Raw genomic sequence first — 13,871 nt, forward strand, 5'->3', positions numbered from 1 at the left:
GTTACAACTTTTGGAATGCCTTTAATAGTTTCATTTTGAGGCTATATAAAGTCATCTATGTTGTATTTGTAAGGTAGACTTGGAAAATATATTAAAAGAAGCATTTGTGCTTTTCTTTAGCCAATGGCTAAGTTTCTTTGCAATTCTATGTAGTTTAGGTTGCATGTAGAATCATTCAAGCTCGACATGATCAATCTTGCTTGTGGAGTGATTCGAATCGCAATCAAGTGTTCTTGCGTTGAGATATTTGATCAACAAGAATCATTCAAGCTAGACATGATCGATCTTGCTTGTGGAGTGATTCGAATCTCAAACAATGTTCTTGCCTTGAGATATTCGATCAACAAGGTAATCCGAATCTTATTCCCCTTGTATTGATTCCTTATCTTATCACATCTCGACTTAGGTCTCACAAACGTGCACTTCCCTTATGCATCCAGCCGCTTCACTAACTAATGTGAATAGGTTATATATAAAGGTGGGTTGGTTATATACTCTTCTGCGCGTTCCTTCTTCGAACCTTTTGGTATGTATTTCCCCCTATAGATCAGATCCACCAAACGAGAAACTCAATTAATTCTACACTGCAGCTGAGTCGTCGGACTTATCCACCAAGGGATTCCTTTAATTTCTATGGATTGCGTTGGAGGAAATCTACCAAAGCTAGGCAGATAGATGGACTCCTTCCACGCTGCTAAGGGAGAGTAAGAAAATCAGGAAGAAGAATGTAATCAGTGCCCCCTTTCTTTTGGGTATGCAGGTACTAAGAGTCCTCTCACTACCAACCAGCGGACATCATCTGGCTGGGTCTTGGCCGGTATCAACAACAAGAAAACAAGCAAATGGAAACAGCTAACTATGGCTCTTGGCCCAGACAACGTCCTAGGCGTAGGGTAGATGGGAGAGGGAATGCCTAGACGACGTTTTTCTTCCTGGGCAGCTGTAAGTAGATCGAGAGGTCCTTCTACCCCTTGTCCCCGAATAAGGGTCATATGTTCTCATAAATGGTTGCTCCAATCTGACCTAGCTGGCGAGCGATCCCAATTCGCAGTAGAGAACAAGACAAGAAGCGAGCGTACCTTTGTTCGCTTCTTCTCCACCAAGCACGAAAGTTTAAGGATAACTGTAGGTCGGTGGCTACCAAAGGAAACTCCGATTTGATCCGCCCCCCGGCTGGGAGGCATCTATCTCATCCCGATCACAAGGAGAAGTTCACCATGATGGGGGTACTTTTTTTTTGTTCCCTTCCGGAAAGAATGAAATGCATAGGGGACCATCCTTTTGTTGCGGCATGCTCCTGAGATTGACGGATTCGCAGGGGGCCTCAGGCCCTACTTAGTTGACTAACAATGACAAAGGCTTACGACGAAACTAAATAGAATCTTTTGAATTGAATCTGAAGTAGTCTATCAGTGGTGGGAAGCAGCTTTGCTCCTTTTCAGTAGGGGAGCGAAAGGTTAGACCTTAGAAAGTCAACGAACAACGGTTCTTCTATGTAGGTATGCGTTCCCTCTTCCTTGACTCTCCTAACAGCTAAGTGACTTCGTAACCTTTGCGTAGCGTAGTAGAATGAAGGCTACGCACAGCCGCTCTCTTATCTATTAGCCTAAGCGTCTTCGCTAACTCGCTCTATACTATACAATAACAATACAATTAGTAGGGTATAGTAGGCTAACTCTGCCGCTGACTTCTATTAATCTAATGTAGGGCTAAGTAGCGCCTTTTCCTTTAGGTCCTTAGTAGTAGCGTTGACAAAGAAGAAGGGTGAAAAGACAGCGTATCTTTTCCTCTTGATCTGAGGTACAAAGAGAACTCTTTTTGATGACTTCCACTTATCAATCCCGGCCCGAAAAAGTGACCGACCAGGACCCTATTGATGAATGAAAGAAAGGGTTTATGAGCCCTAGCCCTGTAAGCCCACACCTGTGTAGAGTAGATCGTTCAACACCTGCGGCACAAACCCATTTTTGACTTATTAGTCCTAGTATCATAGGCGACCGAACGGCCGCCCCCTAATTACTAGACCAACCCGCGATAATAATTCCATAAACACCTAGCGAAGATATGGCAAACAAATAAAGTAGCCCTATGTTCGGATCTGACAATACCATCCCATAATCAAAAGGTACAACAGCCTGAGCGACCAGACTTAACATAAATGTAGCCACTGGAGCCATTCTAAAAAGGGAGAAATTAGCACTACTTGGTGAAAGAAGTTCTTTTATCATCAATTTCAAACCATCTGCTAGAGGTTGAAACAATCCGAATGATCCCACTACATCAGGACCCTTTTGACGTTGCACAAAAGCCATTACTTTACGTTCAGCTAGCACTAAAAAGGCTACTCCTAGTAGAAGTTGTAGAATTATTCCAAGTATTTCAGCTGGAACTGCTATGTACGTTTTCGATCTTCTATTCACTGACGATCTGGCCTAGTCGACCCGATCATGATATTTCACTGACGATCTGGCCTGGGCGACCCAATCATGATATTAATGGATCGGACCTTTTCTCGAAAAACACCAGATCTCGAGAAGAGTTGAAGATGGTGCAAGATCGAATCCTCTTATCTTACTTCGAATGGAAGCCCGCCTCACTTGCTTTCTTTACTGCATAAGAGCATAAACGAAGTCAACGGATTTCCTTCTAACTTAACTAGTGGCTGAGAGTAAGCAAGCTACCTTCATTCAACAGATTTGTGGTTGAGTCAATAAGATGCTCTGGGTCGGGAATCTTTTCTCTTCTCTTTTGCATTTCCGCTGCCTGCGTTCTTTTTTGTGTCTGTCCGTATCGCAAAGCTGGTCGACGCCTGCTGTAATGGTTGAAAATGGCCAACCAAGACCCCCTAATAAAGCTTCGATAAAGCAAACGATTCGTTCCGACAACTTCGGACCAGATTCACCCCTTTGAATTAGCCTTACAAAATCGATCGGGCGGGCTGGTTGGGAAGGGGTTCTTAGTGGAGAAAAGAATCGCTGAGAGATAGATTCGACTATTTGGTCAGGACGAATGAGTGGCTGTGCAGCATGCTTCGGAGGAGATTGACCCTAAGAGTCAGACCAGTCAGAAAGGGGAGGCAGGCCCGCTGTCTAGACTGCATCTCGGGAGTTTGAACACCATCCCATTTCAACCAAAAAGACAACCCTGTCAAAGGTATCTAACCTTCCTTCCTTATGAGGGGAAATCCAATTCCGTTTTGTATTTTTTGCATAAAAACCATCCACCGGTAATATATATATAGAAATTCATTTGGAACCCAGTTCTTATGACCATTTTAGAAAAGCGCATACTTGCTCCTCAAAAAAGAACCTCTCCTGTCAGGGAGCCCATTAGATATTTACCTAAACCAGTAGTCCTTGAGCAGATCCCACCTTAGCCCCAAGACGAGTAAATGCTTGAGCTTAAGTGAGAAGGGCCTCCTCCCCCCACTGGGATTTTTCCTCTATCTTCTTTACCGGGGGGGGCCCTCGATCCGGAAGGTATGTCATGGCTACTATCGAGATATACATGGCCGCCTCCCTTGAAAGCTCCTGGTGCTGCGACTATCACCGGTAAGTCGGATCAACATCGGGATTAGAATCCACTGCAAAAGAAACTAAGTCAAACACCTATTTGCTCTGGATCTACTGGCCCGGACGCTTGCTTGAATCTATTCCACCGCAAACAACGGAATATACTACTACTGACTGGATCTTCCTTCTGCTCTCTTGTTATTCTTCTCACCTCTCACTGCCTCAGCTGCTGGGACTGGAACTGATTCCGCATCTGGCACTCTCCATTTCTATGGAGATTTATAGGGCGAGTGTCTAAAGCCTGGGTTATCTCTCATCGAAGAGAAGAATTCATTCCTATTCTTCTTGTTCCGAAGAAACCTAAGCGATTCCTTCTCAACCTGGGCGATGCTACCCCAAGAAGTGCTCCTCTCGATCAATTCCATTCTAATCTTTTACAGAAGAGAAAGTCAAGGAGGAATTGAGAATCAATAGAAAAAGAAGAGAACGAAAGGAGAAAAAGAAAGAAGAGAATTTCTTGAATAAGGTAAAGTAAAGAAAGCAGCTCTCAAGGAATTGACTGAATTTGCGCCTTACCCTTTCATTTTCATTTCCAAATCGAACGTCAAGGAGGAAATAGAAAAAGAAGAAAGAAGAGAACGAAAGGAGAATCAATATCAAAAGAAGAGGAAGGCGAATCGGAATTGAGAATAAATAGGAAAAGGGTGTCGGTTTCGGTGAAGGTGAAGGTGAAGGTTGAACTATCTCTTTGATTTACTTACTCTCCTTATTCTATATTATGTTCTATAGGCTGGCTGCACTCCCTTTGAGGTAAGAACAGTTCCTTTTGATTCAATTGCAAGAAAACAACCCAACCTCTTTTTAGAGTTTGATACGAAGACTAAGCCAAACAGTCTATTTATACGGATTCCTCCAACCAAAATGAAAAAAGAGACTATATATATGACAGAAGCATCACCATCACTCTGTCTGTAGGCTGTTGGATGCCCCTGTCTTCCTGGCAACAAGATCAGATCAAGAATAGCCAACTAGGAAAGCACAGTCAGACTAGTGCCACGCCCAAAGCACCAAGACTGCTTATTCCGCTAAAACAATAAAGAGACAAGACCTCTTATGCCGGAAAAGAAAGTCAAGTGCTAACGTGCAGCTCCCATTCCTACACCAAGAGAAAGCCTAAGAGAAGACAAGACCATGCTACCAGTCCTAGCTGGCACCGAAGCCAAGGGAAATTGAACAAGAGGAATGAAAGAAAGAAGAGCTTAGTCGTATTCAATTCAATGCGGGACGACCCAACCTCCCAGATCCGCATCAGCGAGTGGTGTGACGACGACCAACTTGATTGAAAATCACGATTTGAATATAACTCGGGAAAAGAGAGAACAAGCAGAACTACTTTATTTGTTATATGAGAGGACGGCTGCCACTTCAGTATTACCATTGATTTAGACAATCCCCGATCCTTTCTAGACTAGATAAGGGGTCAGGAGATTCTGATTAGTGTCAAATAGCCCTAGCCTCATTCACTCTCGGTGAAATAGCAGCTACGCCCTTTGGTCCCGAGCGTTTGAACGAATCCCAGTCTCTTGAGCTCTTTATGGCAGCTAGTCTAGATCGATTCCTAATAGGATTGGCTTTCTTTGTTAAGACAGAGTAGAGATTGGAAATTCTAGAGAAAAGCAAGGTTTGTAACCCCCTAACCCAAACCAGGATGCGCCTTTCTCCCTAAGCCTAGAAGCAAGTCAAGCGGTAAGAAAACCCATATCCCTTGTGTGTGAGTGCGTCTTTTTTTTATGATCTCTTTTCTTAGATAGGATAGGTCGGTCAGGGGCAGGTGTCTTCGATATGGGATATCCGAGACTCTTTCTCAAGTGGGTATGAGATATCCGGTATCGATGCGAGATGCGCTTTCCAAACAGGCTATATTGCTTTATCTCTCTATCCTTTCTTTCCGTCCTCTCTGGCTGGGCTCTCGCGTGTCCTGAGTACGATCAGATCAACCAACAACCGGTTTACAGAACAAGGAGTGAAGCAAGGGGCAGGAGATTGATAGAAGAACCCGGCCGAAGCTTGACTAAAAAGGGCTTGTGTTCAACTCCGGGGGTTGGCTGGTTGGAAGGGATTGCTTTCTGCCGTCTGTTTTTCCCTTCGAGATCTTCTCTTAGCAAAGTAGGTTCAAGTCACACTTTTTGCTTGCTACAAGCTGGGCTCAGGGACTGCAGCCAGCCGCTTCCTTCCCTTGTAGTCGTCAGCTCGTTCTTGACAGATCTGATCGGGTGTTCATAATCTGGAGTAAAAGGATTCGAACCTTTGCATCTCGGTACCAAAAACCGATGCCTTACCACTAGGCTATACTCCATACGGCCTTGTTTTGGATGGTAGAACGGGGAGAGGGGGGAAACCGCGAGACCAGCAGCAAGATTCTCTCTTGTTGGACCGACTACAACAAGCTCGCAACTCTAATAGAAAGAAAGGGTAAGCTCTCCTCTCTCTCTTCTATTTGCTTGCAACAATGCTATACCTATCAAAGTTGGCGAACGCTTCTGTAACCTTAGACTCGTTACACTGTTCGACTGAACTCGTTGGCTCCGCATCCATCGAAAGTAGGTTACCTTCATCACCGTCAGCATTTGGTACTCTCTCGATAGCTTCTCTTGTTCACTTCAAGCCTTTGGTGTAATGACCTGACCCGTAAGCCCTGAAGATAGAAAAACATAAAAAAAAAGAAATGGTTGCGGGAAATGACGTTCCCTTTGTAAAGTCGACCTTTTCCTTTTCTAACTAATGTGAGTTGACATGAAATAGATCACGGAAGAAGACGTATCCTATGAATGAATGATTCAATCCCCTCCCACCCACACGGGTTCTTCGATGAATGAATGAGACCGACAGGCGAAGAGGCGCAGGCATGAGACCGATAGGGAGAGGGGCAGGCAATGGAATTGTGAAACGGAGTTTACGAGGTGAGGGAGCGAAGCTGTGAAACCGACAGAGGAGGTGAAGGAATTGTGAGACCTGGAGGGCGAAGAGGCGAAGACAAGAAAACGAGTTTACGAGGTTCAGGAAATGGAATTGTGAAATCGAGTTGGAGAGGTAAAGGCGTTCCCCTTCTTCTTTCTATGTGAGGTAGGGCGTACGTCAGGCAGAACCTATCTCGAACGCAGAGCGCCGGCTCCGACCTTAGATACAGTTACCATGCTTACAGGCTCTGACCATTGCCATAGATATGGGGGGTAGGCGAAGGTAGCTTGCTTCTCTTCTCCTAGGCTACCAGCACATGTGACTCGGGAAGAAAAGGCTGCGAGCGGTTCTTCGCTTTCTTGTTCTCGCCCATCTCTTTTTCTTTATTATTTCCTAGAAAAAAGAAGAAGCTCCTGAATCAGCACAGGGCAAAATCAGCTGTAGGAGAACTGTACTAACCTGCCGACGGTGACTTTCTCAGGGCTCCGTAGGAGAAGAAAGAAGGTCCGGGGCAAATTGATAATGAAGCGAAGGTCCCCCTTACTCCCTATTCTCTCTTAAAGCTTTAGAAAGCTCTAACTAAGATAAAGGGTTGGTTAAGAAAGAACTATTTACTGTAAACCATAGCAGTGACAGTCACTCAATGGAAATGTTCGCCTTTGGAATGAAGATGGATGAGCACTTGAACTTGGAACTAATGAAATTCGGGGGAAAGATGGAACCGGTCACTATACTGGGGGGGCGAGACATGACCGCGACTGAAGATTCAAATACCGTTGAAAAGACCAAAGGAACGGGGGGAATGACTACTTGTAATAAAGCACAGGCTAATAGACAAGAAGAAGCAAGGCTATAAATTACCAGATCCTGGACACAATCTAGCCCCTTGCCTCGCCTTTTCTAGCCTCTCTCTCCTTCTTGCTTGCTTACCTAGCTCTTGTCTTAGTGACTCTTCTTCCTCTTTTCTAGGGTTTCTTCTCGTTAAAACGATCTATTTTGCATTTGCCAATGAATTGTGTAACGACCCGAAAAAAAAAAAAAGAGATAATAAGAATAAGTAAATAATAATTATAAAAATAAAATAAAATAAAAAAGTAAATTATGGACTCTCTCTCTCCACCTTCCCCAAATATCTCCCCAACCCCTCCAACTGCAAAAGGATCTGAAAAAAAACAAGAAAGGAAACAGAAACAAAAATGGCAGATTTTGGGAAGGGAAAAATGGGAGAAAGAAACCTAGGAAAGATCACAGATTTTGGGAGAGAAGAATTGAAGATGGCCTTCACTTCAGGCAGATCTAATAGGAATGGAAAGAGATAGTAAAGTCATCGGTAAGTTAGATCTCATTTTCTTTTATTTTTGCATGAGATAGAAAAGTTATCTTAAATCTCTCTTTCAATTATTTAGACTTTTGGACATGGGATTGAAAATCAAAGTTGGCTGTGTCAATTGCATCTAAGTTGAATCATCATTTTAAGGAAAGAGAAGAAAATCATAATGATGGATGCATAGCCATTTTTACTCAAGGAAAAATTAAAATAGATTGGAAATGGTTAATGACAGTAGTTTTAGGAAAGAAAAGAAAAAATTCAAAATCATTTATTGAATTAATTAGAATCAGATTTCCACCTACATTACCCAGTTATTTAGATTAGAATCAGATTTCCACCTACATTACCCAGTTATTTAGATGTTAATTATCAGTTAGAAATCATGTCAGATCTTTGAATGAGATCATAGATCTTCTCCTCTGTACCATTATTGAGAATTAGATCAACCCTTCATTTACTAAACTGTTAGAATTAAATAGGGAATAAAAGAATTAAATAGGGAAGAAAAGAATTAAACAAGAGGTTTGGAAAAGAATTAAACCGAGAGAGGTTTGAAAAGAATTAAACAGAGAGAGAGGTAAAGAAAAATATATATATATATATATATATATATATATATATATATATATATATATATATATATATTTAATTAAGTACAGAAAAGAAGAAAAGAAAGAGGTAAAGGAAAGGAAATTATATATATTTAACTAATTAAATACAGGAAAGACAAGAGAGACAGTGGGGAGGAAAATGGAAGATTTGGTGAACAGAAACAATTTTACAGAGTAAATACATAGAGTAAAAAAAAAGGATACCAAGATATATATATATGTATTCAATACTCATAAAGTCTTTAATGCTCGCATGAAGTTTAGCACATGAACCATTGTAGGAGTTAGAGAATTAAACATGAAATTGATGTTATGGATTCTTATAGGTTGGCTTGGATACAAAGGGAAAAATCGAACTTTCATTAAGGATAAATTGGTCACACCCGTATAAGCTAACCAGGTTAGTGGCTTTACTATAGAATAGGCTAAAAAAATTGTATGAGTTATGATGATGTATGATGTATGAGTTATGATGACGTGTGGGTTATGATACCTGATGATGTGCTCAGTATATATATATATATATATTGATGAATGTCGTACTTGATATGCTTGATGCACTTTGTGGCAATATGATGAGTATGATGATTGCGTGACGCTTACCTTAATATGATGATGTTTTCCATATTGAGCATACTATATGATGATGAGTGCCATATTGCATCATGTCGTTAGATCGACATAGGACACAACCCTAAGAGCGTGAAAATGATATTAATATAAATATCCACGAGTATGTGTTACCTAGAGTAACAAAGAGATGAGATAAGAGGGTTGTGTCAGAAGAGACATTATGATGGATTTAGAGGGACCTCATGCATATTGTATGTTCATAAGCATAGGGCTACTTCCCCTAGAGATGATGAGTGCGTACGCGCACCACCGCATAAAAAGATTCCTCCTAGAGTAGCAGTTAATACGAATAAAAGAAAGTCTGTTCTAACCATTTCTGTACATTCAATGTACTCTACGGATAGAGGAATACATAGAGTGGAACATATGGAAATTTCCTGAAAAGCTAATCATAGGTTCTTCTCTCTGAAGAATAGGGCCGTTATGCTCATTACTAAACTTGTTGAAGAGATGAAATATAACTAAGGTATCTCTGATAAGAGGTTGAATCGATCATCAAAAGAAGACTGAAGCCAAAAGGATACATTCTGGGAAAATCAAACTTCCATCGAAGAGAAGCAAATGAAAGGCTTTCATCAACTCGTAGAATCGAGAATGAGGTTTTCATTCTGTACATGCCAGATCATGAATTAGTAACTGCATACAATCTCCAAATCCCAATTGTTTCGAACTCTTTTTGGAATAGAATATTTACGGAATCCCCATGAATAGGATCAAACCTTATTCCATGGTATTTACATGAGATTCCTCTTTCTTATTCTTAAGCAAGTCCCCGAGAGGAGAGGGATGAAAGAGCGAGACGAGAAGAGGAGAGGGGTGAAAGAGCTCGACTCGAAGAGGAGAGGGGTGAAAGAGCTCGACTTGAAGAGGAGAGGGCGGGCTTGGCTTAGTTGATCCATGATTTATCTTTCGTCTTTCCTTTCCTTTTCGTTTGTTTCGAGAAATATATCGATCAATTCCGATTCCTTTTCTATTTATTTGTTCTTTTCTGATCGAGATGTATGGATCCATGGGCCTATGTGTCTATATAGATCCTGTTCATGGGGATTAACGAAAATGTGCAAAAGCTCTATTTGCCTCTGCCATTCTATGAGTCTCTTCCTTTTTACTTATGCCATCGCCACTCCCTTTGGCAGCATCCACTAATTCGGAACTGAATTTGAAAGCCATATTTTGACCCGGACGTTTTAGGGATGCCCCTAATAACCAACGAATGGCAAGTGCTTTTCTTTCCTTATGTAGATCCTATTAAAATGGGAACTTGATGATCCGCTTACACGTCTTGCCTTTACTTTACTACTATATCGGGAGTTACTCCACGTATTGCTTGACGTAAAACAGATAGTGGATTTGTTGACAGATAAGTCATCCTTACTCCCACTCTACCTACAGAACCGTACATGAGATTTGAACCTCATATGGTTCCCCTCGTTCAATTCTTTCGAAGTCATTGGATCCTTTGACTATCTGTCCTTTACAGTCGGTAAAAGAAAAGAGATGAATTAGACTGAACAAGAAGGAAAGAAAGAAGAAAGATAAACATTAATGAGACTGAAGAGTAAGGAAAGACGAAAGAGAAAACAAACAAACAAACAAACCTGAACCGGAAGGAAAGACTGATGAAGCAAGAGAAGACTGATTAGACTGATCCTACTTCACTCTTTTACTCGGGTTGAACTATTTTAGTGTCTCTTCTCTTTTCTTGAACTGTAAACTCATTAACCTCTCCCCCCTACTTATTCAGCTTTGCCTTTGACTGATGGAACTCGGTAAAGCCACTAATGAATTTACTCTCTTTCCTCCTTATTCTTGAACGAGGTAAACAGGAGGATCAATCATCAGGTCAAGCTCATGAACCTCTCCCTTCAAACACTAGACTTTACCCTCTCTTTTCTTTCTTGAACTGTAAACTAAGAAATTCAAAGGATGTTCGAGAAGAAGATTAATGAGACAGAACTCCCACCCACCTATTTATGAACTCGGTAAAGCAAGCACTAAGAACAAGAAAGAGAAGCTCAAGCTCATCAACCTATTCTTTATGGTCGAGTTGCTCCGCTCATTCACCTTCTTTGTTTACGAGGAGGTAAATAGAATGAATAGAATAGCTCTTTGATTGACTGAGGTAATGTTAATAAAGGAAAGACGAAAGCAAGACTCAACATTAATGAGAGTGAATTGAATGAATTAGAGAATGAAAGAGTTTACAGTGAGATATAGAGAAGCTCTGAGAGTAACCCAGGATTGGACTCTAATTGAACGAGGTAAACGGGAGGATGTGATTCTGTCACTTACTCGGAGGTAAAGCAGCTTCGTATTGAATGGACTCTCCCTGATTGAACAAGGTAAAGCATATTCTTTCTCCGGAACCTTTTCTTTTCCAATATGACCTGACCTTCTTTCACAGTAAGAAAAGAAGAAGAAACAAGAACCTTTATGACCTGACCTTATTGAACTCGGTAATTTGTAAGTCAAGACTGAACCGACACCCTTCTTTTCCTTCAAACACTCTAAAGCAGCATTCTCCGGAACTGATATTCCCTTATTGAACTTGGTGAAGCGGCTGGATGCTAATCTCCTTTGCCTTTGCCTTGACAGTCTCGCTACTTACTCCTGCACCTGTCCCTTCTTTCACGGTAAACTCCTTCACTCTCTATGGATTGATTCTTTCTCCGGAACCTGAACCGATATTCTTTCACAGTCTAGAAGGGAAACTGGGGGATCAACTCATTCTCCTTTTCCTATTTCTTCTTTCACTAGGTAAACTGAGGATGGAATTGAACAGTAAACTCGGGAAACTGGAGGATGATTCTTTCACAAGGTAAACTCATGAACCTCTTGGTTGAACCCATTGCCTTGCCTGACCTACTGACCGAACCTTCTTTCACTTCAAACTAAGACTCCACGAAAGATTCATTCTAGTCTTGATCCTTCAATCAATCAATCACTTGTCCCTTTTTTCACTCCTACGCCTTTATCAAAGAGAAAGCCTTCCCCTGCATTGGACTGATTTCCCTCTTTGCCTCTACCTGAACTGTAAACAAAGACTCAAGCTCAAACCTTTTCTTTCTTTCTGTAGGTCTCTTTGCTCCTTCACCTATTCTATTTCTTCTTCTTTCTCATTCCCTTCTTTCACCTATTTCTTCTTTATTGTGATCTTTCTTCTTCTTATTCATCAAGTCAAGCCTCAACTTTCATAATGTTCGCTTCAGTAGGATAAAAGAGCAATCCCAATACTAGCTTTCCCGGGCAATGTATATTGTGAAATGGTGGTGCTATAACAAATCCAGAGTACGTTAACTTGCGGTTGCCGCACAAAGAAAGCAGGTCGGTCACCTTAACCAGTCATACCCATTTATGTAGATATTCTCTATCTGAAGCTCAAATGAAAGCCATGAAACAAGTAGCTACTCCTACTGCAATTGCAATTGGTGTCTTCTTTCTTTTAAGCCAGCCCACCAAAGAATTCAAACTCGACTCCCCTCTACCAGAGAATCCATGAATTCTGAGCACCTTCAGTAGCAGCAGGAATGGTAAAGACAAATAACCAGCCAACTATGTATGTATGCCTTCCTCTGATCTTCCTCATGGAATGTGTTCCTCCTTAGAATTACCGGTTAGTGTCTTGGATGAATCTTCTTGAAAGGGGTCGATCAACGCTAGAGGACTCGATGGCTTAATAGTCCAGTGAATAAGCTGATTCAGAGAGATAACCCGGGCTTTAGACACTCGCCCTACTGGAAAGTCGCCTCCCACACTGCCCGCAAAAGGGAAAGCCCTTTATCTACCAGCAGTAGCAGATCCTGTTTAAAGGTTGGGGTCAAAATCTGTCAAAGAATCACTCTTACCCTAAAGATCAGACGAAGGAGAATCACAATCTATGGCGCGCTGTTGACTCTTTAATGGAAGAAAAACGTCTGAGTACGAGATGGTCAGAAAGTCTTAGTGAGATGCATAGTTTAATGCATGTGGCTGGTTGACCGCCGCCCCCCGAAAAAGGTAAACCCCATTGATTGATGGGCGAAGGGGATCTGATTCTCGGTCTGCTTCAGAAAGCTAAAATTCGATCTTGTCTGAAGTAGGATTCCCGAGAAATTCTTCTCTTTCCTTTTGCTCCAGTAAACAACAAAGAAAGAAAGTCAAATACAGATTGAGATGAAGAGAATCCTAGAACAAAATGATCTAGCCAGAATGCCCATCGCACTGATTAGAATGAACGATGAATAAATAGAAAGAAGAAAGAACACAAAATTCTATGGGTTCGAAAGAAGGAAGAAAAATCCGAACAGGCTGATTGCAACAAAGAAAAGGAACGTAGTTTCCTTACGCCTATTTTTGACACACAAAGCAGAAGAATGAATGGCTGACCTTTTGAGTTGAGCAGCCACAATTGAATTAGGATCGGTCTTATGATGAAAAAAACAATGAATTGAATGAGGGGGCCTTGCGCGAATTTGGTTTTGGTTGGTTGGGGTCTTATTTAGTCCTCGCTGTCAGACCCTGCCTTTTGAGAAAATGGAAGAGAAGTTAGTGGCTGAGTTCGAAACCCAATATGCAAAGAAGAAGAAGAAGAAGCTGGGCCGAATGAATCGGATGAACTAGGTTGGAAAGATGTGGTTCCTCAAGGAAGTCCCGGACTCTTTCTGTTGGATTCCGTTGGAAAGAAAATAATGAATCAGGCAATGGAATTCTGAGACCAACAATGAATAGGTGAGAATGAATAAGGAGTGATTACAGGAGAGGAAAAGAGTGAAAGAAGGATTTCATATGCGAGTGAATGAATGAGCTTGACCTTTTTTCTTACAGTTCCAGAAGGTGAAGGAGAAAAGA

General features: G+C 41.5%; 1 long non-coding RNA gene across 1 annotated transcript in view; it reads left to right on the top strand.

The window, feature by feature from the left end:
- The first annotated feature begins 6,439 nt into the window (after window positions 1-6,439).
- LOC111444286 overlaps window positions 6,440-13,871 on the top strand; it is a 29,535-nt gene continuing 22,103 nt past the window's right edge. Inside the window, exons 1-2 of the long non-coding RNA XR_002710674.1 lie at window positions 6,440-6,463; window positions 12,366-12,372. This is a non-coding gene — a long non-coding RNA (uncharacterized LOC111444286). The remainder of the gene's footprint in view (window positions 6,464-12,365; window positions 12,373-13,871) is intronic.

Source organism: Cucurbita moschata, unplaced genomic scaffold (genome assembly GCF_002738365.1).
Source record: "Cucurbita moschata cultivar Rifu unplaced genomic scaffold, Cmos_1.0 Cmo_Scf00006, whole genome shotgun sequence".
Taxonomy (NCBI): domain Eukaryota; kingdom Viridiplantae; phylum Streptophyta; class Magnoliopsida; order Cucurbitales; family Cucurbitaceae; genus Cucurbita; species Cucurbita moschata.